The sequence below is a fragment of the Ambystoma mexicanum genome, chromosome 11 (assembly GCF_040938575.1).
Source record: "Ambystoma mexicanum isolate Mex_15411 chromosome 11, UKY_AmexF1_1, whole genome shotgun sequence".
In the NCBI taxonomy this organism is placed as follows: Eukaryota; Metazoa; Chordata; class Amphibia; order Caudata; family Ambystomatidae; genus Ambystoma; species Ambystoma mexicanum.
In genome coordinates this window covers 459,352,190-459,378,871 of record NC_090934.1, presented here as the reverse complement: position 1 = coordinate 459,378,871, position 26,682 = coordinate 459,352,190, and the positions used below count along the sequence as shown (strand labels likewise).

Genomic DNA, 26,682 nt, shown 5'->3' with positions numbered 1-26,682 from the left:
GTAGAACACTTTGATCTCCAGAACCTCCTACTATATTCATCGAGCTGCTGAGGCAGGCGCAGCAGCAGCAGCGTAAAATAAAACCCACACAGAGGTGGAGGAAACACTGTGTAAGGAGTCAACCCATTCCATGAGTCAGGCTATCACCACAGGCAGCAACTATTGGGCAGCTAATAACACTATACAGCCTTAACAGAAAGACCATAGATGAGCTACTCACCCTAACACAGGCAGATTTAAAAGCAGGATCATCATTTATTTATTTTATTTTATTTATTGGTTATTTATAATGCACCTATACACAAATGTTTCATAATATCATATCATAATAACTGCTATCCCAAAACTGCTGAAACTTGTGTCGGTGCAGCACCTTTTTGACACTTGCACTAACCAGCACATTGTGGGCATGCTGCATAGTATGTCACTTCCGATGTACTAAATAGTGCTTGGTCAGGTGATGGCTGCACTCATGCAGCATGCACCCCAGCACATCTCCCTGCCTACCATGCCTGCAGAGGTAAATGCGACAAAGGGACGACTCTATGCAGCTACCCACTTCCCCAATGCGACTGCAGCTCCGGACTGTATGCATGTCAAATTGGTGGCCCGCTAGACCCCAGAAGGGATGCACCGGGACAGGAAATAGCATTCCCTAAATGTATAGGTGCCCTGTGGTGAAGACTTGATTGTGACCCACTGCTGTTCCCATTTCCCAGGTGTGACACATGGTACCCTTGTCCTGTGTAACAGAACACCACCTGCATAAATGCAGACTTACATGGTTCAAACGACTTGGATCCTGGGTAAGAAGAAACACCATCAAACAACTCACTGGGTCATAAGTGAGAAGGGTAGGGTTGACCTGGAGGGTTGTTCACCTACATAATGCCAATGTATTGCATGCCCTGCTGCAGTCCAATGCATGAAGGGCCTGCCCTATGACATACCACATAAGAAGTCCCACACCACCTGACAAGGCCCTGCATAACAACATCATACAATGACAAAAATACATAATCCCACATGTTCAAAGATTGAACTACAGGTACCACAATGCATAAAGAAACCAGACGTAGACAGATCAAGGCACTTCCCTGCTGTGCAAGAAGACAGGCAACGATGTCAGGAAGCTACACCCCATGAATGCCATTTCTTTTTGTTTATTCACGTTTTACAATTTGCAGACCTTCTCTGTGTCCCCTTCAGTCAAAGTCTCTATTGAAGCTGACCTTTACATCAAATCCCCAAATCTTCCCCAGATGTTATGATACAGTTTCCTTTTCTTTGGGCATTGAAGTAAGACCATTTCAAGTAGTGACAGTTTTAGTTCTTGATCATTATGAAGCAGATGGATATTTGTCTGATTTCCTCCGCCAGAGCTAGCATTTCAAAATCATACTCCATTTCAAGTCTCAGAAATGTATTCATTATCTTAGTTACTTCTCGCCAGAAACTCAGCAACTTAATGAATTCCCATAGCATGTGTTCTAATGAGCCCATCCAACAGGCCTCCAAATCACTTATGTTTCTCTTGCAAAGCCTTTCAGGAGTCCAATATATTCGATTGAGTATCCTAAACTGTCTATTGTTTGTAATTTCTAACTCAAGGAAATCTAAACAGATCTTTAGTAAGTCCGAATTCCCCTCTCTATTATTTACCAAAGCCAGGCCTCCTTGTTTATTAAATTCCAATAAGTGTGTTCCTGAATTACATTTATCAATGTGGTTTTGTGGACCTTTCTTATCAAATTCTTTAACAAAGGGTACTCTCCATACCTACAATTTTTAAGTACATTTTCAGTTTGCAGTCTTTTGAATGAGACCCATTTTTTTGTTTTCCTCCAAGTATCCCACCCACTTCACTCCGCCCAAATACCAAGCAGGGCAGAAGAGCGTTTTCTTCTTGACTTTGACTTCAGAGCTAAGCCAACTTGATGAGTTCTCCGAGGTAAAAGGATCCTGGCCTAGCAATTTTTACGATTTAATCCAACATAGTTTTACAAATTCAGCAGTTAGCGAGGTCACATTCCACTGTAAATGTCGTGTTGTTGTCAGTAGTGTTCTTGGTTCAAGTGTTGGGTTCAGGCTTGCTTCCACTTAGACCATTTATTAGGGGAATGGAAATGCCATTTCCTAAGTGCATGATCACTATCGCAAAGTGCACATGATAAGAAAATATTTTAGAACAGATCCATGATTATATGTGATTGTTGCGACAGCCGAAAATGGTGATTTTTTTTAACCCTTTACACCACATATATATGCAGGGGGAGACCCCTGCAGCCCCCCATATTAATATTATATTCTATACCCCCCCACATATATATGTGGTGTAAGGGGGGTTCAAAAATAAAAAAAAGTCATCATTTTCGGCCGTCACAATTGTCAGGTCGACATTTTGGTACGATTCCATGATTACCAGTGCTGAAGAGCCACAGATCACATGTCCATTAGCAATCCACTTACATTGTATATTGGGAATGGGGGATCCCCGTAGTGACATTATGCATCCTCTTCCTTGAGGTACGACACAATTGAGGGAGGCAGAGACCAATTGTGGAAAAATCAAGGTTACCATAAGTAAATTAGTGGAAATTTAGACCATTATGCCATGACTTCTGGGTACACCTGCTGATTGTTCTTTAACCAACAGCCGTCCCCATTGCCTTTGCAGGTGACGCCAGCTATTCCCCAGCTCCTGTGACTGAAGACAACAGTACAGAGCCCACAGGCAATACAGGAAGTGGTATATAATGAGGCACAAATTAGGACCAGGCGTAACTTTGGCCTGCTGAAGGGACAGTTCTGGTGTCCTTATCATACAGGCAGTGTTTTAATGTACAGTCCAGACAAGTGGGCCTCATTGTGACTTTGCTGGTTCAGGAATAAAATGCCGATATTTCCATATACTGGCAGGTTTCCAGCCAAGAGCTGGAGGTACGTCAGGCACCCAAATGGCAAAAAAAGCCAGCATTACCTGCACCGATATCACTGGTGCAGATAATACTGGCAATCCACCATGGAGTCCTATGGGATTATCCTCCCTTATCAGCACTTGTAATCTGCTGGTGCAGACCAAGTGCCGGTAACAGTAATTCCATTTGGTGGTATCCTGCCGGATTTACCGGCGGGATACCACCAAACTTGTAATGAGGTCCAAGGTGTGTGGACATTATTTGGAGTGTATACCATACTGCACAACGTTTGTGTCAGGAGACATGTCCCCTTGCCCTCCGATGTCAACATGTCACCCCCAGAGGAAGATAATGGCACATGCTGGGGACTACTTGCTGCCAAACTGTGATTGTGCGGAAGACAGGGACAAACAGCTTGTGTATCAAGAACTGATAGAGAATTTATTTTAAGGACATTGCATGAAACATACTGTTAGTGGAGTTTTCCTAAAGTCCACTTGAGGTAAGACTCTATAAAACTATCCCTTGGTATACCGGTCCCAAACCCTTAGTATAAGTCTGTACTACCCAAAGGATCTGGGAGAATGGCTTATCCTAGCAGGACGATGTAAGCTGTAGGTAAGTACATTGAACCCAGTCAATACAATAGTTCAAAGAAACACTTACACAGTTAAAGTTATATCAAAATATATGTATTTTATATACACATGTAGGTAAGTAAATTCTCTATTTAGATAACCAAAATACATAGGAAATATGAACAATACTTTTCAATGGTGACTGCTTCAATTGGTGTTGCTCGCGGTTACAATTGTTACAGAGAATTACATTAATGACAGTTATACCATATTACTACTAAAGGCGTGCACTCGCATGGTTATACACACTAAAGCACTTTTAGACATTCTAGTAACACTTTTAAAGGCTTGTAATGCTTTATGAGTCCAAATCGTAACTAACAATATAGTCAGTGTGGAAGTGGATAAAAACTCTTATTATTTCAGATGAAAAGGTAAAGTTGTCACTAGAGTCAAAATGCTTAGCAAGAAAACACAAGCTATAGAGACCCTGTGAGGGACACCCTAAAGGACACAAGCTGTAAAGCATGGGCCACAGGTATGGATGGACACCTAAACACCTTGTAACTCACTCCAGTCTTACTGGAGCAACTCCTTGGCTTAAGGTAGGTGCTACCTTTACCCCCACAGTACCTTAATTTAGAAGAAGCAAACGTAGCTGGATTCTCTCTGTTGCAGCAACAATGGACCCAGTCTCCCGATTCCTCAGTCTGTTGATGAAAGGATGGGCTTTGGAGGGGATGCCACAGAAGCAGTCATTAGAGAGGAGCCTTGACATGGATTTCTTCAGTCTCCTTGGTTGGTCGGAGGTTTTGGTGCCTTTTTATTAGCTCCAACAGAGGACAGTTATCGCCTGGTTGATCTTCTTTGATTCTGTAGCACTGCACTCTGGTGAGGGGATTTAGATGAGTGGGATCATGCCTCTAGAGGTCCAACAGGAGCTCATCAAATTTCTGGCTGGATTAGGCCTTGCAAATACATTGTCAGAGGTCTCCTGGTATTCATGGTTTGCATCGCTGGAAGGTCACAGCAGCTCAGGCGATGGCTCTATTTGTAGTTGATCTTGGGGCTGGTTAGCCCCACCAGCCAAAGGGAAGGTGTCTTCCTCTTTGGAGCTCCTCGGTAGATACGAAAACAAGGTCAGGGCAGCAGTGGTCACTTCACGGTTACTGGAAGGGTGTGCAGGCTTCCCTGACCATCTTCAGCTTTGGATCTTCTGTTCGCATGGTAAACTTGCCTTCTACCTCCAGAACCTCACCTTATATTCAGATTCCCCACTCACTCCTCTGCAAACTCGCTCTGAATTTTACAGACAGGGGTGGGTGACTGTACAACAAGGACAGCCAGCTCCCCAGTGGAAACTGGTTCCATTCAGGCACTCTAGCAGACAAAGGGCAGGGGCATGTCAAACTCCTCCCCTGCTTCCTGTCCTTGCAGAAACATTGGAGCCTAGGCGGGGACACTCAAGGGTTCCCCCAAAGACAAAATGCACAAACAGACCTCCCCCTCCCAAAATGATAAAAGAAGAGATGACAAAGGACAGCCATACAATAAATGGTGAAAAAAGAAAGGAGCCTCCAAGTTAGAACATAGGTGACCCTACTTTGCATAACCGAGCTTGTGAATACAGTATGCAGTAAAAAATAACACAATAGTTGGTAGAACACGTCCACTGCCTCCAGACATAACTATAGGGTTGTCACTGTGACTAGAAAGTCACAGTAGCAGAGATAAGAGGGGTACTAGGTATCCCCTTTGCCCTTCACATATAGTGTTGTGTGCTAAACTCTCATAGGTTAGCGGACACAGAGATGTCTGCTGTGGCATTGTGGCAAAGTATCGTCTTTTCTGCATACTGTGTGTTAGGCAAGATTGTATGCAGTACCCTGTGAGTGCACTACAATAACCTTGACCTCCTGGCAATAGGGACCTAACATTTGGTATAAGTCTGAACTACACAGGTTGGTAGTGTGGTCAAGCAGCCAGGCTTATCTCAAGAGGGGCCAATGTGAGCAGTAAGGTTGTTACACATAGTTTCACAGTATAGTTATCCAAATAAACACTTACACTCAAAGTTTCTTGATAAAACAATTATCAGAAGCCCGCCAAAGGATGGCGAACAAAGGAGCCAAACCTGGTTTGGCGCGCAGAGTAAAACACAAGAAAGACCTTTACAAAAAGAAATGGCGAATAAACCCAGCCGGAACCAAATAAAAGTAAATGGGGTCCAGCGGATTTAAGTTTGAGGCTACTAACTTAGCCTAAAACAGTACCAAGGCTATTTAAATAGACCGCAGTAGGAAAATAGGGTAGATACCATTGCCACCAGCCAAATCTTAAAGAAAGGGGAACGAAATAATGTTCCATGAGAGACAGACAAAAAGGGATAACTATTAACCCTTTCCAGAACTCTATGTAAGATAGTTTGTACTGGGTCTGTGTATTAAAAAGACTAATAAAGTCAATGGCAACTTTACATGTTCTGGGAGACAGTAGTCAGTCCCAGAAAATGGAGTTTAAAGTGGGAAGTCTGAAAAAGGCAACCCTGTGTCACTGCACTAATGTTGCTGTGTAACACACAGTAAAAAGATGATGTCCATGAAGTAGGTGAGGCTCCATAGTCTATGAACACAAAAAATGTTAACCACACACAGCAAAACACATGTAGGAGTGGGAAAAAAGGCTCACACTCTTACCAGGTGAAAAAATTAAACCTAGAAATCCAGCAAAGCTGCTGAGAATTCTCCCTAACACCCTTTTATAACCAACTCAGAAACTATCTCTGAACCCCTCTCAACCTGACGAAGGAGGACAGTCCTTGAGCCAGGACAGTGCTACAGTAACAAGGCTTTCAATGGTCATTCATAAACTCTCAAACCGGTGGTGACCATGGTCTATTTTGACCCCTTACTCTACTTGACAGAGTAAGTGGTGGATGCAAGCCTGTATGGCCTGTGAACAGTATTTGTACAAAAGGATTGGAGGAGAAACTTGTGTCCCAATCCTTACGCCAGCAACTCATTGCTGTCAACCAAACATTCCCAGTCAGAGAGTGGTGGATTTGCATATCTGTTTGGAGGCCATCATTTCCACATATATATCTATGGGCACTCCATAGCAGTTGTCATGGATCATAATTATTTTATACTCTTATTGAATGGAAAAGCACCCTGTCCTCCGGCAAGGATTGAGAGGAGTTTTTTGTAGCTGCAGGAGTACAATGTTAATTTGTTCAATCGACCCAGCTCTGATAATCCTGGGGACTACCTGACTCATCATTCAGGACTGTGTCAGGGGCCATTCTTCATGAGGAGGACATTCAAATGTTTAAAGAAAGCCTTCACTTGTCACAAGGGCTGCTATTCGGCTCTGCATTTCCAAGAAGGAGATCACTGATGCAACCAAACAGGATACATGCTTTCAGTCGGTAGTTCAAGTATATCTGTCTGGAAATGGAAAGGACCTGATTAGATTGCAGGTCAGGGGACTGTCTATGTGAGAAACACTCTGCAAGGGATGTGGAGCGTCCGCTCAGACCTTACTTGATTACTCTAAGGGCTTCTGCTCTGCCAGACCACATTGGATCCCTGCAACACTGGTTGAGATGGTCACCAACCTCGCTCACAAAAGTCATCAGGGTATGGCAAACACGAAAATGTTTCTGCGGGAGAAGGTGAGGTTTCCAAACACCAAGGGGTCTAAGGATGCATAGTATGCCAGAAGGATATGAAACCATTGCCTGATATTACCAAGACTAATCTGTACCTATAATGTTACTATTCTCGGGAGGATAGCTCAGGGGCAACGTGCTCGCCTTGAAGCAAGAAGTCACGGAGCAACTGAGGTTCGATCCCCAGGTCTTAGAAACCTCTGGGTATCAAGCGCGTTATAAATAACCTATCATATCAATGTGCTCATGTTGTCATTTGTAGCTTATGCATTTGCCCATCAGTTCCTATTTAATAGTACAAGGTACAAGAAGCATCTATTTCTGTTTACGTTGAATGTTATGAGTGCATTTGTGTCATGGTGGATGATGACAGTAAATCCATTATCTTGCTCTGTCCATAAAGGCTGGCGGACCCGCAAGCAGACATGGTCAGCAAATAAATAAAGACAGTGGGCCTCATTACAAGTGAGGCGGAACGGGTTAATGGGACCCACTAAAGGAGGCGGACCCGTTAAACCCGTTCCGCCTTATTACAAGCTCCCCTCGCGGGACCCGGTAAGTAACGCCTCGTCAAACCAGGCGTGCTTACCGGGTCCCATGAGGGGAAGAGGGAGCAAACAACGTGCCGCTCGTAATCAGCCCGTTGTTTGCTCCCTCCCCCATTCCCATTCAGCCCTATGGGAGCTGAAATGGGAATGGGGAAGGTCCGGCCCAAGGTTCCTGGAGGGAGGAATTACCAGGCCCTCCGAACTCAGAATGGCCCGGTAATTCCCCATTCTGGGAACCCGGACCCAATTTTGGCGGCAGCCATGCCGCCAATAGCGGCATGGCTACCAGCAAAATCGTAATGAGGCACAGTAACTCCCTGTTGTTGGTTGTAACGAGAAATTCAGCATTCAAAATCTACCTGTGCACACAGTAGATCCATTCTCACCAACGCTATCAATGTCAACAACGCATGTAGCTGCACTCTGTGACTGTGAGAAACACGTATAGCTGCGGCATGGAAAACAGTTGCAGAGTCATTTCAAACACCAATATCAAAATCCGGTGTTGTTCCACAAGTGCGACACTGCATAAGTTAAATCTCTGCATTTTTATCTAACCCAATTTATTATGCAAATAGTTAAGGAACGGTGCATTTACAATAAACACAGGCTTCACTCTTCTTTTGAGCTCTCCAGTGCACAGCTCAGCTGCTTTGTCCCTTTCCTGTACCCAACAAATAAAACTGCTAAAATGGCATCAAAGATGCTCTCACACGATCGCGCTAAATCCCTAGTTGTGCTCCAAAGGCCATCCATCATTATTCGCACACAGAGGTCCATAGTGCCGCTAAGTGCGTAACCTTCAAGTCTGTCAACGTTGTCCACAGAGTGCGGACTCTGGGTGAGTCTTGCCCTAGCGTGCAGGAATAATCTCCTACAGTGAATGCAGCTTCCCTGAATCTCTTCTTGCCTAGTGAGATGCCAAGGAGACCATGATCTCTTAAAACACCACGCATAATGCTTCCTGCCACAACATCAGTCTCAAGTGCAAATTAAGATACTGAAATGGTTGCCACATGAGGAGACGCTGCTCCAGGTTGCAGTGTTGTAATTAGTAGGATGGAAGAAAGAAAGAAAATAAACGCTGTGTTCCCGTTCACCCGCGTGCCGAGTCTGTTTGAATGAACGTTCATGTTACGGACTGCTTTACATACAATGGCGTGTAGTCTGGGGGGTTATTTGATCCTGTGTAGCTCCTACAGGGTACTTCAATGTCCAACGCGAGAAGTGGAGGCAGTGAGCAGTTAACTTACATCAGGGAGAGCCCAGCACCAGGCTGGTGCTTTCGAGCAAGCCAGGAATGGTAGCTGACACTTGGGTGCGAATGACAAGTAAACCTGTTACAGTAAGCAGGTACTAACAACATTCCTCCCAAAAAATGAAACTGGTGTTACAGTGCCATACTCTTGCAGTCCATATGAGTATCGAAGAACCGCAATTGTGACCCATACAAATGCAATACCATTTCACAGCTAGTATCACTGCATAAAATCAATCTTTATCCTAATATTTTCTTTTCCTCCACCTTTCCCTCCTAATGCCCAGGTGGTTAAAGAGGACGATGTGGGGTATGCCATCACGTCCCACGTAGATATCTTTACTTCAGATATGTTGGCCTCCTTAACATTCGTTCCAACAAAGATCTGATTTGTCAAGAAAAAATTGGTGAAGCTTTTCGGGTGTTTCAGGTGTGTGGAAGCAGTGATACAGGATTTTATAATGTGCTTCAATGGCTTGTACACTAATGAAACAATGGCTATTATGCACCATGTCCGTGCCCGTATTGCGTCATTCAAAGGATAACTGAAATCCATTTCTCATCAGGCTCTATATTTAGCCCTTGCTATCTGATGGGCTCCTGCCAGCTAATTATACAATTCAGAGACAAGGCCCTTCATGGTTCTTATCCCCACATTCCTACTTTCTTCTTCCAGGCACAATGTGTAAACTGTAAATATTCGAGATGCCTAACTTTCTAAAGGCTGTAATCCATGTTATATTCAGTGAAAGATAACCAGAAAAAGGGACCTACTTAGAACACCCCCACCTGTCAACCTTGCAAAATGAGCTGTCATTTAACCCCTGTGTAAATTCTGGGTTCGAAGTAGAGTGGTAAATGGATTGGGGAATGAGCAGATGCCTACTAACTTGACACATTCAATCTATGTATAGAGTGTTAGTATAGCTATTGTGGTGGATATGCAGATACCTCCGCCTATTGTATACACATCAACCATAGCGTTATCCAAATAGGTGCCACTGGCAGCTTCATGAAAAGCCATCGCTTGCCAGATTCAATATTCCATTGGCCAAATGTCCTCAATAGTTAGACCCTAATGTATTTAGATAACTTAGATAACCCCACAGCGCCTGATCCCATAGGTTTCCAAATACTCCCCCCCCCAACAAACCAATGATGGGATGAATATTAGAAGCCCCTGTGTCAAAGGTACTAAGGTAGAAATCCTTCTGTCCAAGCTAACAAACCTCCAAACCTGCAACAAGCTATAAACAAAGTAGCCAGGTATAATGAATATTGTGCACAGCACCTCCCATTAGGGATAGGATGTCACTTGCTCTGCTATTTACAGTGCTCAAATATTAGAAGAGATGTGCAGGACACAAACACTTCTTACTGCCTGCAGGGAAAAAGGATGGGCAAGACCCCATTTGGAGCACTGTCCCAAGTGAAGCCTTAAAGGGCCTCTGTTCCTGAACACAGTAGGTAGAGTAAAGGAGCATGGCCCATTGAAACATGAACACATCTATCTTGATTCTCTTCTTGTGTATACCAATGGGCCATGCTGGAGGCAGGACTCAAGGCGGCAAATGCCAATCAACTTCCATCCATGCTTCCTGTTTCTTGTTGCTGAGCAGGCCTTTTTGAAGATGTGTGTAGCTGACTGACCAGGCATGGAACCATTCATTAGGGTACGGAAAGTAAAAACAAAAACCTGTGTGTGTGCTTGAGTAATACTTGAGTTTGTGAGAATTTGTATTTCTTTGTGAGTGTGTAGGTGTGTGTGTTTGAGTGGGTGTGTCTGTGTCTGTGCGTGTATGTGAGCAAGCATGTGCAGGGGGTAGAGTGGACAGTGCATCTGGATCCATTGTGTGCCAGGGTCTGGGAGAAAGGGTACCGCAGTAGCACCAGATATTTCATTTTAATTTTCAGTTTGGGCATAGTTTTACAATTGGTTGCAAGGCAACATGTTACAACATGGGCATGCCTTCTTAGAGTGACAGTATTTCCATTGTGGGCCAAGCCAACATGAGTTTGCTTTTTTCATAGCGACACTGGAATACATTGGCACATCCAGCATGAACATGTCTTCTTAATTGAATTATCAGCAAAACAACCTGACTTTGCTTTTGGAACTACTGGCATATATCACAACAGCTGACATGGACATGTCTTCTTATGGTGGAATTACTGGCATTATGGGCCAAGCCGACAGGAGTGTGTTCTTAACATGGCAATGAAAACCTATAATGGCACAGAAAGCATGGACATTACTTCTTAAACTGGCATTATGTGCAAGGCCAATATGAGTATGTGTTCTGTCATGGCAATAGTGACATATAGTGGCACAGCAGAATGGCGATGTTTTGTTGCAGGAACATTACTGCTATTATGGGCAAAGTCAACCTCAATGTGTTCTTGTAAGGACATAATTGCATATATTGGCTCATTAGACCTTGCGACACTCAAATCAATGAAGCCCTAACAAATGCGGTTAGCGAGACAAAGTGGGTGGACCACTTTAAAAAGCTCGTTTCCCCGGTAGAAAGATATATTCAACCTGAAAAACAGAGCACCCTGGCGACCTGGGAGGATTTGACCGACAAAGATGACATCATCAGAGTGATAAAGAACTCAAAATCATCAAGAGCACCAGGTCCTGATGGTCTTATCAGCTTCGACCTAAAACAACATCCGGAAGAATGGACGCCTCTGATCAGCCAAATCTTCGCCCGGTGCAAAGATAGTAAATCAATACCTACTTCATGGACATCGGCGGTAGTCGTCCCCACATTTAAGAAGGGCTCAAGAAAAGATCCCTACAACTACCGCCCTATCACCCTGCTAGATACCATTGGTAAGGTTTTTTCATAGCTACTCCTTGCGAAATTCCAAAAATGGGCAAAGTCATCTCGCTGTGCGGACCCATTTCAAACAGGTTTTTTGAAAAATGCGAACACCTCTGTGAACATCATGCTTCTCAACATCATCATCAAGAGTAAAGTTAGACAAGAAGCCCCAAGAGTGTATGTGGCTTTTGTTGACTTCACCCAAGCCTTTGACTGGGTAAACCAGGATAAGGTTTGGGAGAAACTCGCATCTTGGAAGTGCCCTGAATCCATTCTGACCCCTGTAAAGGCGCTACATACTGACACAAAAATGCAAGTACATTTGAGTCGTCAAGGCCTCCTCTCAGCTGAAATTTTGTCATTCAGAGGTGTCAAACAGGGCTGCCCTTTAGCCCCAGCACTCTGTATCACATTTTTGGGAGATTACCAAGAGGCCGCAGAGATGGTCTGTGCTTTTCCGCCAAAAATTGGCAATACAACGGTGTCTCGTCTGTTATACGCTGATGACGTGACACTTATAGACCAGACGTCCGTCGGACTCCAAAGGCAGTTGGACAACCTGATGCTTTATACAATCCAAAACCATCTTGAAATTAACATAAAAAAAACAAAATCCTGACTTTGGAGAAAGTGCCAAGGAGATTATCGAAACAGAGCTGGCACTTGGGTGGAACAAAACTCGAGTCAGTCACCTACTTTAAATACTTGGGCATCACGATCGACTGCTCAAAAACCGACGCATGGATGGAACAAGTACTTTGGACAAAGATGCAAATCCTTACCGCCCAAACAAGAGCGATTGACAGACAATACGGAAAGTTCTCATTGATGCCGGCAATCCATTTCTACAAATCTAAAGTAATCCCTTCAATCGCCTACGGTATGGACACCAGTCCTGCCATCCCCTCATCGAAGTGGCCCAAACTAGAAGGCTTCTTCTGGCGCTCCATGCTCAATGTACCAAAGTCTGCTCCAATTGCAGCAATCCATCTAGAGCTCGGGCTACTTTCTCTATAAGTTATGATAGAGCATAACAGCATGCAGCTTTTCAGAAAGATTTTGATGCCGGACAGCCCACGAGTCTACCAAGTGATTGCCAAAGAAGCCTCTGAAGGCACCTGTATCATGCTAAATTCTTGGTTAGAAAAGAAAAAATCCCAGCTAAACAATATAGCATGCACAGAAGAGGAGTTGATCAACAACCCACAGTGGGTAAAAACGAAAATGGAAGATCAAGACTGGATCACTACTCTAGACCAAGTATCCAAAAACAAACTCCTGACCCACTTACCACCATCATTCCAAAAAAGGAAAGAGACCATGACATATGTGAAGAAATTTCCAAACAAAACTCTTAGAGGAACTTTTCTGAGAGCTCGACTAAATCTCCTCTGGACAAGGGAAATCCTGGCAATTAGGTCACAGTCAGCGACAAAAGAATGCAGACTCTGTTCCGAAAACAACCAACTGGAAACTGTAAGGCATCTGATGATGTCATGTCCAGCTACGCGAGAGGTTAGAAAGGTATAGCTCACGCCTTTGTTTGTGGTCTTTGACCTCTGTGAAGAAGAGTCCTGGTGGTCTCAACTCATCTCAGGTGAAAATAACAGATGGATCATCGTGGCAGCAAAGATTTTAGAACACGCTATGGGAAACTGAAAATGTTGAAAACAGAGACAATCTAAGAAGGCGATAAAAATATACCATTGCGGTCTTTTTTTTCACCTACTGCATTTTCTTTTTATGAACTCACCAGTTTTTTGTAAAAGCCCAAATTGGCTAAACACAAGTAATAACAAAAAAGAAATTAAAAATAGTTGCATCAATTTGGCAATGAAATAAAGAATACTTTCTCACAGTTCATGGGGAGTTACATCCCAAGATCAACACCATATACAAACCCACAAACAAGCACTACTTTGTTTTCTGTATACAGAAGATTGTAGGGCAGTGGTGGTGGTCGCCACCATATAGTTAAGATGAGCTTGACTCCCATAGGAACCCCGACAAAATGAATTGCTAAAAACTTTTAACTCGTACAACAGATTTGGCTTTAGGGAGTCGCGGGTCGCCGCAGACTGCAAAGTTTGGTAAATATTTGTTTAAAAAAAACAAATGTTATTAAGAGAAAAAAAAAAACTATTTTACCAGACCACACAACCCAAACAGCCCGACGGATTTGGATCAGTGCTGACTTGGGTCCTTTTTGTGGAGTAGATTTTAAAATATTTGACGGAGAAGTGGTGCCTCCTTATCCAAAATAGATAGCTATTTCTTGTTTGTAAATTGCCCAAACTGGTTGTTTTTAGAAATGAAACTGCTGCCACCTTTGGTTTTGCTCGCTGCGAGAGATAGCTGCAGCTATAGCCAAGGCTATCGGAAAATTAAATGCAAGAAAAAAGCCATTTGCAGGTCAAAAAACATGCAAATGTCATTAGTCTAGGTGGGTGGTGGCAAGAGGACGCCAAGCAAAATTTGGGTGTTAGAGGCGCTCTAGGAACTGAGTTTGCAACAGGAAGCTTTTCTGCAGCCTCAGCTACAGCCAAGAACAGCCTACATTTCATAGGAAACTACATCACAGAAACAGCGTGTGTTGTGGAGGTTATGGGAGAGGGCAGGGGACATGAGGAGGCCATCAAGTAAGTGGGGGGAGGTGGCAACAATGTTGGGGACATTTAGTGAGGGCTTGGGAGTGCAGGAAAACATTTCATTCCTCATTTTACCAGATATCCGCCGCTACAAATAAAACAACTCTATTGGGTTTCGCTATACCCGAGGGTATACAGCACAATGGTAGGTGTACATAGGTGTGTTAACTTATTGCAACACTTGATAGGTTGCTGTTCTATACGTGGCTAATTGAATACACATTTCTGCTCAGTAATCATATAATTCTGTGGATGCTAGATCACACAATCTTACGTGTATTTCTGATTCCATATCTTCACCACTACCCTGGTCTCATTTCAAAGGTTGGCAATGTCCATTTTTAAGTCAGTAAAAAATGTACCTGTAGCTGCGGCTACATGAGGGTGCTTATTGCCTCAGGTTGGATAGCCGCAGCTAGAAGAGGATAGTTGAAAATAACTTTTGTGCATGTGTTTCAGTGTTTGAAATTGGTTGGTGTTACTGTTGTAATTTCATGTGATAGGTTGCATGGCAAATGTGTTGGCCATTTTAGTACTTTACTTACTATATAGTCCTCTTTTTGTGCTATTGATTTTTGAAAGTATAAAAGCCACGATGTTGTACAATATTCTCATTCTGATTGCAGAACTCACGTTGTGAACATGCTGAGTGTGTGTGCCTGATGTGAAAGTAAGTATCGGTACATATTAAAAGGTTTATTTGCAGTTTTGTGTGTGTCAGATATATCAACCACTGCTCTCAGGTGGCACATATCGACACTATGTTACACCTACTCATATCAAGTGGCATTTAATTGTAGCATAAACATGTTCAGAAGGTGTATTCTTTTTAACTTTGCAGAATTAGAAATATGTTAGTGCTGCTCATACACCTTTGCATTGTCATTGTTTTACTGAAATGCTATTACATATAGCCATCCCTGTTCATATGCCTATGCATTAGCAGTGTTATATTCTGATGCCCTTATAGATAGCTATCCCTAAAATGTAGCACATTTCTTTATTTTCTTTATTTATAAAGCTACCCTATTTTATAAGCACTGCTACCAGATTACATGTATTGCCAAAATAGCACAGCTCTGTAAGCTAAGCAACCATAACTCGCGCCACCACCGTGCACTGCTAAGACTAACACCCAGGACATCAAAGATGACATCACAAATGTATTTGATGACATCACTGATGACATCACATGTGTATGTACTTCTCATGAAATATGTGTAGAAGGGATTCTTATTATGTTGCGAAAAAAGTGTCAAGAATCATTGCAAGAAATATACCCTAATAAGTGCATTGAACGATACATTGATATAAATAGCATCCTATTATGGGGTTCTATCTAGTATACTAAGCTACTCATACAGAAACATAACATTGTGTGCAGCGTACAAGATGAAGGTATGATATTCGTAATGTTAATATGTTGAATAATGAAATGATAATTGTTTTCTTAATAGATTTTTGTGTACTGTGAAATATGTAATAAGTAGCTAATAAAACCCATGTATTACATAATTGCATTACTATAGACAAAACACAAAGACACAAGAACACATACCAATATGGGTATATACAGGGAAAGTGAAGTTAGCAAAAAAACACAAGTAGTAGCAGAAACAATTCATAACTTAACTGATTAGTTTCATGCAAATAAATGATTGCTCTGTTTCAAAGCTGCTATTTACCCTATGTATATGTATCACTTGATGTGATTGGACCCTAAGGAAAGTAGTGTGAGTACAATGTATACAAATATGACCATATACAGGGAAAGTACAGCCATAAAGAAAAACAACAGAACTATCAGAAAGTGCTGATAAGTCTATTGATTATCTGTATGCACAAAAAGGATTGCTGTATTTCAAGCTTGTGTCTTCCCGTATGTATATGTTTCATATGATGTGACTAGACTCTAAGGGAATTACTGTAAGAACCTACTTGAAGGATACGTCTACAAATAAAATAAAATTTTTAGTTTCTGACTGTTACTGAAGAAAACCATGTGGCCTAGATATGTCAGCAAAAGAAAAAATAGTGAGCCAGACATGTGATGTCATCAGTGATGTCATCAATGACATTTGTGATGTCATCTTTGATGTCCTGGGTGTTAGTCTTAGGGGTGCTGGGAGACATGGGTGGGGCCTGGTGGTGGGTGCCCCTGGTGGCTGGTGGTGCAGGGGGACATGCGTTGGTGGGCAGTAGTGCAAGTTGACATGTGGGTTGGCTGGTGGGCATGGCCATGGTGGATGGGGTGCCTGCAGGACATGTACTGGGTAGGCCCCTGTGGTGTGAGCCACCTGCAGGGGCTGTGGAGGGTGTAAAGGGAACACCTGGGAGGACCCACACGTGCAATTCACATGTGCTGCTCCCGGCGCACCCCTGTAATTCACGTACCCTGATGAGATCGCGTGTGGAACTTCCCGCGCGCCCCCGAAATACACGTACCCCGCTCAATCGCGTGTGTGACTTTCTGCGCACCCCTGAAATACACGTACCCCGCTCAATCACGTGTGTAACTTCCCGCACACCCCCGAAATACACGTACCCCGCTCAATCGCGTGTGTGACTTCCCGCGCACCCCCGAAATACACGTACCCCGCTCAATCGCGTGTGTAACTTCCCGCGCGCCCCCGAAATACACGTACCCCGCTCAATCGCGTGTGTAACTTTTCGCGCGCCCCCGAAATACACGTACCCCGCTCGCACAGGCCCAATTGCTGTATGTTGCCACTTTTGTGATGCGCTGGGACTCTACCGCCTGCCTTCGTGTGGCGGACGTGTTTCAGCTTGTGCGTGTCTTTGGCTGTGCGTGGCTTTGCCCTATTCGATTCCATGAACACGTGTGGTTCGAGTGCGTGTGGGCGTTCCGTCTGCTTCCCTGCAGTACATCCCCAGTTACGCCCTTATTTTCGCACGTTGTTCCCCATTCTGCGCGTTACGCCCCGTGTCCCGCCCACTTTCTGGTGTATGCGTCGAGGTTGTGCGCTTTCACTGTGCGCATCGCGCACGCCTTTCGGGATGTTGCAGTGACTTGTGCGCCATGCACGGGTTTGGCGCACATCCCGAGTTGTACACGCGCATGGACTTCCATGAATCGCACACGTGCGCGTGCGCCTGTTTTTTTCCGCTTGCGCATGCTTGCACCTGCTTGCGCGAAGATTTTCGGCGCACGTTTGTTCCATGAATCGGCCCCTCAATCTGTCCGTAATGTTCGCTATCAACTTAAAACTGTCCTAAGAACACAATTGGTGTCCTGAAATGTTCGTAAATAAACAAAAATGATGTGTCCTGAACAACAGTACAACTGTTCGTAGTGTTCGCTAGCAACATGAAACTGTACTAAGAACACACGCGGTGTCCTGAATTGTTCGTAAACAAACAAAAATTAAAGTGTCCTAAAGAACACTATACCTGTCCGGTACTGTTCGCTAGCAAGTTCAAACTGTTCTAAGAACGCTATTGGTGTCCTGAAATGTTCGTACGTAAACGAAAATGGAGCTGTCCTGAAGAACACTATACCTGTTCGTAGTGTTTTTGCTACCCAATTGAAACTGTTCCAAGAACACAATTAGTGTCCTGAAATGTTCGTACATAAACGAAATTACACGTGTCCTGAAGAACACTATATCTGTCCTTACTGTTCGCTACCAAGTTTAAACTGTTCTAAGAACACACGCGGTGTCCTGAAATGTTCGTTTCACGTGTGACGCACTTTTAATTACTGCAGAACCCGAACAGTGTCCGTAGGACATCAATGCGCATGCGCTAACCAATCTCCGTGCACTTGGTGTCCTGCGGACAGGCGCTTCCTTCGCGGACTAGTTCGCAAACGGATCATATGACCGTGCCCACGCTCATCGTGTGTCCTGAAATGCGGACACTGTTCGTGTCCCCGAACAATTTAAAAGTACATTTTCAGTTAATCCATAATATTTTTCAATAAAATCTCACCATGGCACAAGTCCCACATAGCAATCTTGAGTTTCTATATACCTTTTGAAACTTTCCGATCCTTTTTTTGTGTTCGATCTGTCCGCGGACAGTGCGCATGTCCGCGAACCGCGCACAAGCACCCCTATAAAAGACCACGCCCAAGAGCTTATTCCCATTGTGTTTCTGGCTATTCTTCAGAACACAGTGATTTTTGCTGCCACCTGCAGACTACACCATCATCGAGATGGCATCCTTGGCTGCTGAACTGCCACTTGGTGCTGCACCTGCTTCAGCACCACCCCCACCCCCTCCACCACCACCACCTCCCCAAGGGCCTGAAGAGGGGAACAGGAGTGAGGATGCGGAGGAGGAAGAAGAGGATGATGAGAATGAGGTAGAGGAAAACCCTACTACCCGCACTAGGCGTGAGTCTTGGGTGTGGCGGTTATTTACCATTCATGGTAATGTTCCTAAGGCTCGTGCGAACCGTGTTACCTGCAATGAGTGCAAAATGATACTCAGTTGCGGGAAGCACGGTAAGTACAGCTTTGGGACCACTACTATGAAGCGACACCTGAGGTCATTTCACTCTGGGGCTATTCGCAGTGTTGTACCTTGCGAAGAACGTAGCAGGTTGATTTCCTCTACTTCATCCTCTGTTTCTGATCCTGTCACCACAAGGACCACCTCTGTGGGACAGCGTCTTCCTCAAGCTGCCTCACAGGCCATACAGAATTCTGATGACCCTTACCTTTCGAGCGTCACAGTTGTATGTATGTACTGTGACACAGTACTCTGCAGGGGGGAGCGACTTCGGAGTGCTTTTGAGACTATCGTCTCAGAGCACGAGAAGACCTGCTCACTACCCAAATAAAACCCACTCTACATCTTCCTCTCTCAGCTCGCCCTTTCTTATCCCTGTGGCTGGTGTCCCCCCCTTTACCCTCCTTTACCCTCCTCTCCTAGTGTGTCGTGTCTGAAAAACCAAAAAAAATACAAAATTACAAAAATCAAAAAAAAATAAGGCTCTTTTCAGAGCCGCCTTTCCCAGTTAAAAAATAGAAGTGAAAATAAATGAAGCAGGGCTCTTTGTATTTTTTAGAAGTCGGCGGACAGTTCGCGAACATTAAAAAAATTGGGTTGCTACTCCATCACAAACATTGTAATTTTCTCTGGAAAGAAGTGGTGGCTCTGAAAAGAGCCTTTGGGTGGTGTTTGTAAGTCAAAAATTGTAAATGCTTAACATCTACTTCAAAATCGTTGTTGTAATTCCAAAAAAGGTTGCAATGCATTTTGTACATTTCTCAGAAAAATCTGATTGCCAGCATAAGTAAAATGGACTCCATCTCTGCAAAAAATGTATGTACTACAAAACATAATATTTTCATTGTGAAAAGAAGACATGCCAAAATCTCTTAGAAAGGCACAAACAGCCTTATTAACATTGCGCCTTGCTTTTTCCATTTGTGGACCAAATGAAGAAGAACGAAGCCACATTTGTCTCTGCGCAATCCGTGAAAATATCACTTGAGAATTAGGAAACATGTCCATAACCTTCCTAAGTCCTTCTTTCATAGCAAATTGCAATTAAATTCCAGTCACATGTCCTAAACTGTTCCCTCCACAATGAATTACAATTATGTCTGGATGTTGCTCTGTCTCCAAGGTAGCACAGAGAGGTAGCAAGTCCAACCACTTCATTTCACGTACTCCATGCCAGTGTACTTCCACATGTGGGAATCCAAGATCTACAGCTACTCCACAGCTTTCTGCATGCACCTTCAACCAATGTATCCACGAATCTCCTAAAATCCAAACAATCTGTTTTCTGAAACACAAAGCCATAGCTATCGTTTGTTCTCTCAGCAAAAAGAGTATCTGAGAAAATCTCTCCTGGCACAACACACCCACCAAACTTTCCTGACCAATCCCTTTCAGTGCTTATTCTCATTTGCATGACTTCTGAACCCAAAAATCCCCGGATGTAACTCCTGATGTCCGCGAACTACCGCCATGTCCGTGGACATATCGTAACATGAACAGCCCTTCTACCATTTCCACTACACTCTCTCTGCCATTCCCTCATTGGATGTACCTCAAAAATGACATGACCATGCACCAATCACATTCAAGACCTCTACATCTAACTGCATCATCATAGATCAGCACTGCAAATGTACTCTGAATCTCTCTGAGTACAAGTGTCATATCATTGGCAAGCAGCATCTACCAGAAATACTGTACAAGTCTTCAAGATTTCTACTTGCAGCTCCATGCATATCCATATGCATGAACACAAACTTCAGGTATGCATATTTTCTGTATAGTATAAGAACACATTTTCAAACAGACTTTTACCTTGTAAAATCTGTAAAATGAATTTCCTAAAATCAACTATCACTTATAAAACTTTATACTATTTACTTTCTTTATACACACACACTCAAATCATGTTAAACTAACATTTTTTAAATGAAATATATAGACTACATATATTCAAACAAAATTGCATGCAAACACAATCTATGTTTAAACCTTTAAAAAAATACTTATACAATTTCATATTTTTTGTTTTTATTTATTTATTTACTTAATTATTTTAAATTAGACATGACTTTGAGGAGCTATTACCTAGAACAGTTTACTTACAGAAATAGTGGTATTCACTAATATATTATAAATTTCACAAGACATAGTAAAGATATTTTTTTTGCTACAGTTAGTCATTCAATACAATTTGTTCATTAAGAACATATCATATGTACTGAACTGATGCAATGTATCTTATGTAAATAAATTAGTTTAATGGTTTTACAGAAGGCACTGAGGATTTCAATTAAAAAAATCAATATCTAAATTAAAAACAGTGCTATATACAAACAAAGTTACTCATTTGAAGCTTTTACAATTGAAGTGAAGACCAGTTTCCTGAAAAGAAGCAGCCGAATTCGAAGAAGAAAGAAAAACTAAGAAGTTACCTGTTAATTTTTAAAAAAAGTAAGTAATATATCACCATAATATTTGTATTATTAATCAAATATACTATAACGTTAATACGAGCTATTTCGGTTTGTAAAAATAGAGATTTTGTACCATTTTGTCCAAAAATGTCCATGTCTTAAACAGCGATTTACAGCCAGAATGGCCCACAAATTTCTATTTTTGGACACACAAATTACCCAACTGAACCACTACAATGTTCATATTATAGAACAAACAACTGTTTTAATTGTATACATTAGATTTACTATTTGTACTTTTCCATACCACTAGCTTACTTTTTTTTGTCATCTGAACCCCAGTTTAGTAACACATAAATTCAAGAATACCTATCCCTACTAGTTTTAGTTCCCAATGCACAATCACACACCATTACATACATCTTTATCATCTTACTCAAACACTCATGCACACAGCACACATACATTCCAGAACACCCCAACCCATATTTTCTTTATTTTTTTCAACAGACCCTAAAGAATGCAACTCCGTAGAAAGGAACGCAGAAGTAGAGCAAATGAAAAGAAAAGTCTCCAACATAAACATCCATCTACAGCAGAATTTGTAAAAAAAAAGTTGAAACACAACAGCTAATATAGACATGTAGTGAAACAGAAGAAGTTTCTAGTACAAAAACTTTGCCTCCTCTATCAAAAAGTAAAACAACCCAAAAAACAATTAACAGAAAATCAACTATCACTAAAAATAAAACTTCTTCTATAAATCTTGATATAGTACAAAGTAAGCATACCAAGAAAAGTATTTTAGCCAAAATGTTCTGTCACAAATGCCTTCAAAATCTTATAAAAACAGGAGAGAAACCAGGTTCAACACTTCAAACCTATCGTAGGAAATTAATCTAAGAAGCGTTGATAGACAGTGCAATTCTTCTCAAAAGAAAGTTATTTATTTTAGTGTTAAACAGAATGAAACCACTAACAAAACTAATAACTAAATTACAAAAAAGACTTCTCAATAAACGAAATGTCAACAGAAATAACTTCTTAAATATCTGTGGAGGTGAATGGAGTTACACTACAAGCACAGAACCATACTTTAATGAAGACGCGTACAAACAAAAGCAAACAAATACAATTGCCATACATTGCAGTGGTCGAGGTTATGAAAAAGTTAATAATACCATAATGGAACAAGAAGTACTCCTTACAAAAATATGCCCTGAAAACGTAGATTTACCCCTCCATTCAACTGAATCAGAACATCTAGTGTACAAATGGCCATGCACATCAATGTGTAACATTCCCAAAAAAATGTTCAAGTCTTTACACCAATTCCTCAATCAATATGTGAAAAGCAAAGACAAAATCAAAATTAAACTACTGCAAAACATGGATGATTGTCCAGTACGCAAGTACACAGGACTACAAGGACATTCGTTGGCCTGCATTACAGGACCTACTTGCAAAACAACCTTCCATGATATCAAAAGGATATCAACAAATCATGCAAGTATAAGAAATCTAGTTTATAAACTGTACTATGCTAAAAGTCCTGCTTTAGCACTAGCCAATTTAAATAACATTCTTCTACATGGTACAGCAAAAGACCTACTAGAAGAAATCGACTATATCCAGACAAAATATTTTGGAAGTGAAATCCACTTACAAGATGAATTAGCTGTAAACTAACTTCGTAACAATTCTGCACATGGCAACCTTTCACTGCACACATACAAAAAAGAAATACTAAAATTTGAAAGTACTTCAGCTGAAGTACCAAACCACGTGTGTGTCTGTTGCTGCAGAACTTTTTATAAAAGTAACACAAAAACTGTAGACCTATCATACAAAATAGAAGACAATGAAGATTCTAAATGTTTGAATTAGCTCTCTACCTTATAGCAGAAAACAAATACGAAATAACTGACCCCATAATACTTTGCAGTTACTGCACTACAAAACTTGACAACAACCAAACTCCTTCACGTGCTATCACAAATAACTTGGAATTATATCCACTAGCAAAACCCCTGCAACAACTTAATTTATATGAGAGCATCATAACTCAAACAGTGCACCCATTGCAAGCAATAATACGCCTTCAAATATCAGCATCAGAATATCGCTCATTACGAATGTATTCTGAAGATCCCAGATTTCGACAGAATGTGGAATACATATTCCACCTACTCTTTGAAAGTGAACTAGCAACTTTATGTTACGGAGTTGCACACATATTAAAATCAGGATCACACTTTCAAAATATGACAGCTAAACAATTATTACAAAAAGTTAAACAAAAAGATGAGGTTTTACAAGCAAATCTTACAAATCTATTAGCAAATATGTGTGGTACTAAAGAGTACTGGTTTCGACGTCATGGAGATGTATGTTGTATGATCAGAAACCTTGGCCCATCCACTTGGTTTGTACATAAAGTTGTGCAGAATATGCATGGGAAGATTGACATGCTTTCCTATGCATATCAAACGAAAACAAAACAAACATAGATATACTAACACCTGGAGAACTTTGTTCTCAGGATCCTGTTAATGTTTCAAGATATTTTCACCATTGCTTCATTGCAATGCTACATTTTATTTGTAATAAAACTGTTCCTCCCCTTGGAGAAGTGCAACACTTCTTTTGGAGAAAAGAATACCAAGCCAGAGGAGCACAACATGTCCACATGCTTTTATGGATTAAAGATGCTCCTAAATTTGGTCAAGACAGTGATGCCACTGTTTTACAGTTTATTGAAAAATATGTCACTTGTGAAATTCCATCAGAATCCACAAATAGTGATCTTCATGCAAACATTTTACAATTCCAAAGACACAAATGTGGCAAATACTGTCGTCGCAAACACAAAAACAAAGGGAAATACTACACCAAATGCCGATTTGGTTTCCCTAGACCAGTTACAAATACAGGTCAAGTGAACAACCTCATGTCTTCAGTTAGACATAGTGTTAAAGGTAAGTCACCTAAAAATACATATTGCATAAAAGGAAAAGAAGAAGAAAAATATATCAATGATTACAATGCAATCATTGCCCACTTATGGAATGCAAACATAGATGTGCAGTACATTGCAGACAATTCTACTGCAGTTGCACGATATGTCACAACATACTTAACCAAATCAGGTAAAGACAGAGCTCCAAGACCTCTGGAATGACCTGTCATCAGATAAAACAGTGTCTCAGACATTATACAGCTTGGGCATAAAAATGCTGTCCCATAGAGAATGTGGATCCTATGAAGCAGCTGATCGATTAACTGGTACTGCATTTTATGGTAAATCTGCAAATATAGTATGGCTAACACTTGGTCCAGCTAAATCTAGAAAAAAGAGTTCTAAAATCATACGAAGATATAGAAACAATAGCCAAACATGATCCCAACAGCCCAGACATTTTTAAAAAACAATTTATTGGACACATACTACCCAAACAGGAGTACCACTTTGGAAACCATGTGTCTATACCACAAAGCCCAAAACTACACATACAAAAATAATATAAAACCTGATGAAGAAAACCGTAAATACAAAGTGGCAAACTGTGAAGGCAGCTTAGTAAAACTCACCAAACCAAATTTAATTAATCATATCAAATTGTCATTAAAGACTCCTCAACATAAAGAAGTATATTAAATGTCCCTGCTACAACTCTTTAAACCATGGAGAAAAGAAGAAGAAATACTAGATAACTATGACTCATATGAAGATGCTTTCAAAGCAAATGAAAGCAGTATAACTGATGTAAACTTTGAACAGTACAAAACAATGTTGCACAATGAACAGCAACACGAAGAAGAACTCCAGGCCCAACTAGATAAGGACTCTCCTGACAGTAGTCCACCTTCGGTCACAGGAAGCCAAGAAACACTGGGAGGCCCACTAATAACAAATGAGGCAGAATTAGCTATGATAGAAGTAGAAAACACCATGTGTCAGTATGAAAATAAAGAAGACTTAACTATACTACAATCAAAGCTAAACAATGAGCAACATAGCATTTTTCAAGAAGTAACAAAAGAAATTGCACATGGTGTACAACATGAAAACAAAGAATGCACCTGTCAAAATTACAAACCTATACTATTGTATGACAGTGGTGAAGCTGGTTCTGGCAAAACCGTCATAATCAAAATCATCAGTAAGTTCCTTCAACAATTGACAAACAACAAACTGTCAGCTGTTGTCACTGCCCCCACTGGTTTAGCTGCCTACAACATAGGTGGTGTCACTTTACACTGATTACTACTCCTGCCAGTAGAACACCAAAACAAACTAGATTATTACAAACTTTCTGCAGAAGCTGCAATGGAACTCCGCAGAGTATTGAAACAAATGAAAATGCTACTAATAGATGAAGTGAGCATGGTGTCCAACCTAATGTTGGCTTTGATTCACCTCAGATTACAAGAAGTACTCAAAACAAACTATGAAGAGCTCTTTGCAGGAAAACACATTATTGTTTTCGGAGACCTTCTTCAATTGACACCAGTAAAAGGTGAGCCTATTTTTAAAACATTAGGACACAAACTCTGCCGTAAAACTGTTGGCAGCATTGGAAATGTCAACCTTTGGCAACATTTCCAATGCAGAGAATTAACAGAAAACATGCAGCAATCTGCAGATCTCACTTATGCCAACATCTTAAAAAGTATCAGAGTTGGTATACTTTCTAAAGAAGCAGAAGCAATAGTGAAAACCCAGCACATTCATGCACTTTATGGTGATAATGCATGTGCTACAGATGTTATGGAACAATTAGCCCACAAAAATGTCAATTGTATGGCCTTAATGCCAACTCTTGCAAGCTGTTTCAAATTCAATGAAATAATGTTAAGTAAAGAAATGCAACCAATAATGGAAATTAGCGCCACAGACAAAGTAGATGTACATGGAATGACACTACCCATGTGTGACCAAGCCACAACAAGACTAAATAGTTTAGAAAAATTAATCTCAAACACAGCAGGCTTGGAAAAGATATTAAAATTATCCTTAAATTGCAGAGTAATGCTGAAACGTAACCTTGACCTGGACCAAGGACTAGTTAATGGAGCACTGGGTACAGTTGTTGGCTTTGAAACATAACCACGTGACAACAACATTCAGTTTGTCAATATTCTCTTTGACAAACTTTCAGAAGTAAAAAGAATAGGACGCTCAACAGCTCGATTCCTTCTCTTCAAAGACATGTATGTACGCAGAGAACAATTTTCTCTAACTCTTGCATATGCAGTCACCATTCATAAATCACAAGGTCTTACCCTCAACAAAGCAATGATAGACATTGGTAACACAGTCTTTAAACGAGGCATG

At 41.5% G+C, this 26,682-nt stretch overlaps 1 protein-coding gene across 1 annotated transcript in view; it reads right to left on the bottom strand.

The window, feature by feature from the left end:
• Positions 1–26,682, bottom strand: part of LOC138505005 (embryonic protein UVS.2-like) — an 867,764-nt gene that overhangs the window by 377,021 nt on the left and 464,061 nt on the right. The gene's annotated exons all lie outside the window — the stretch shown is intronic.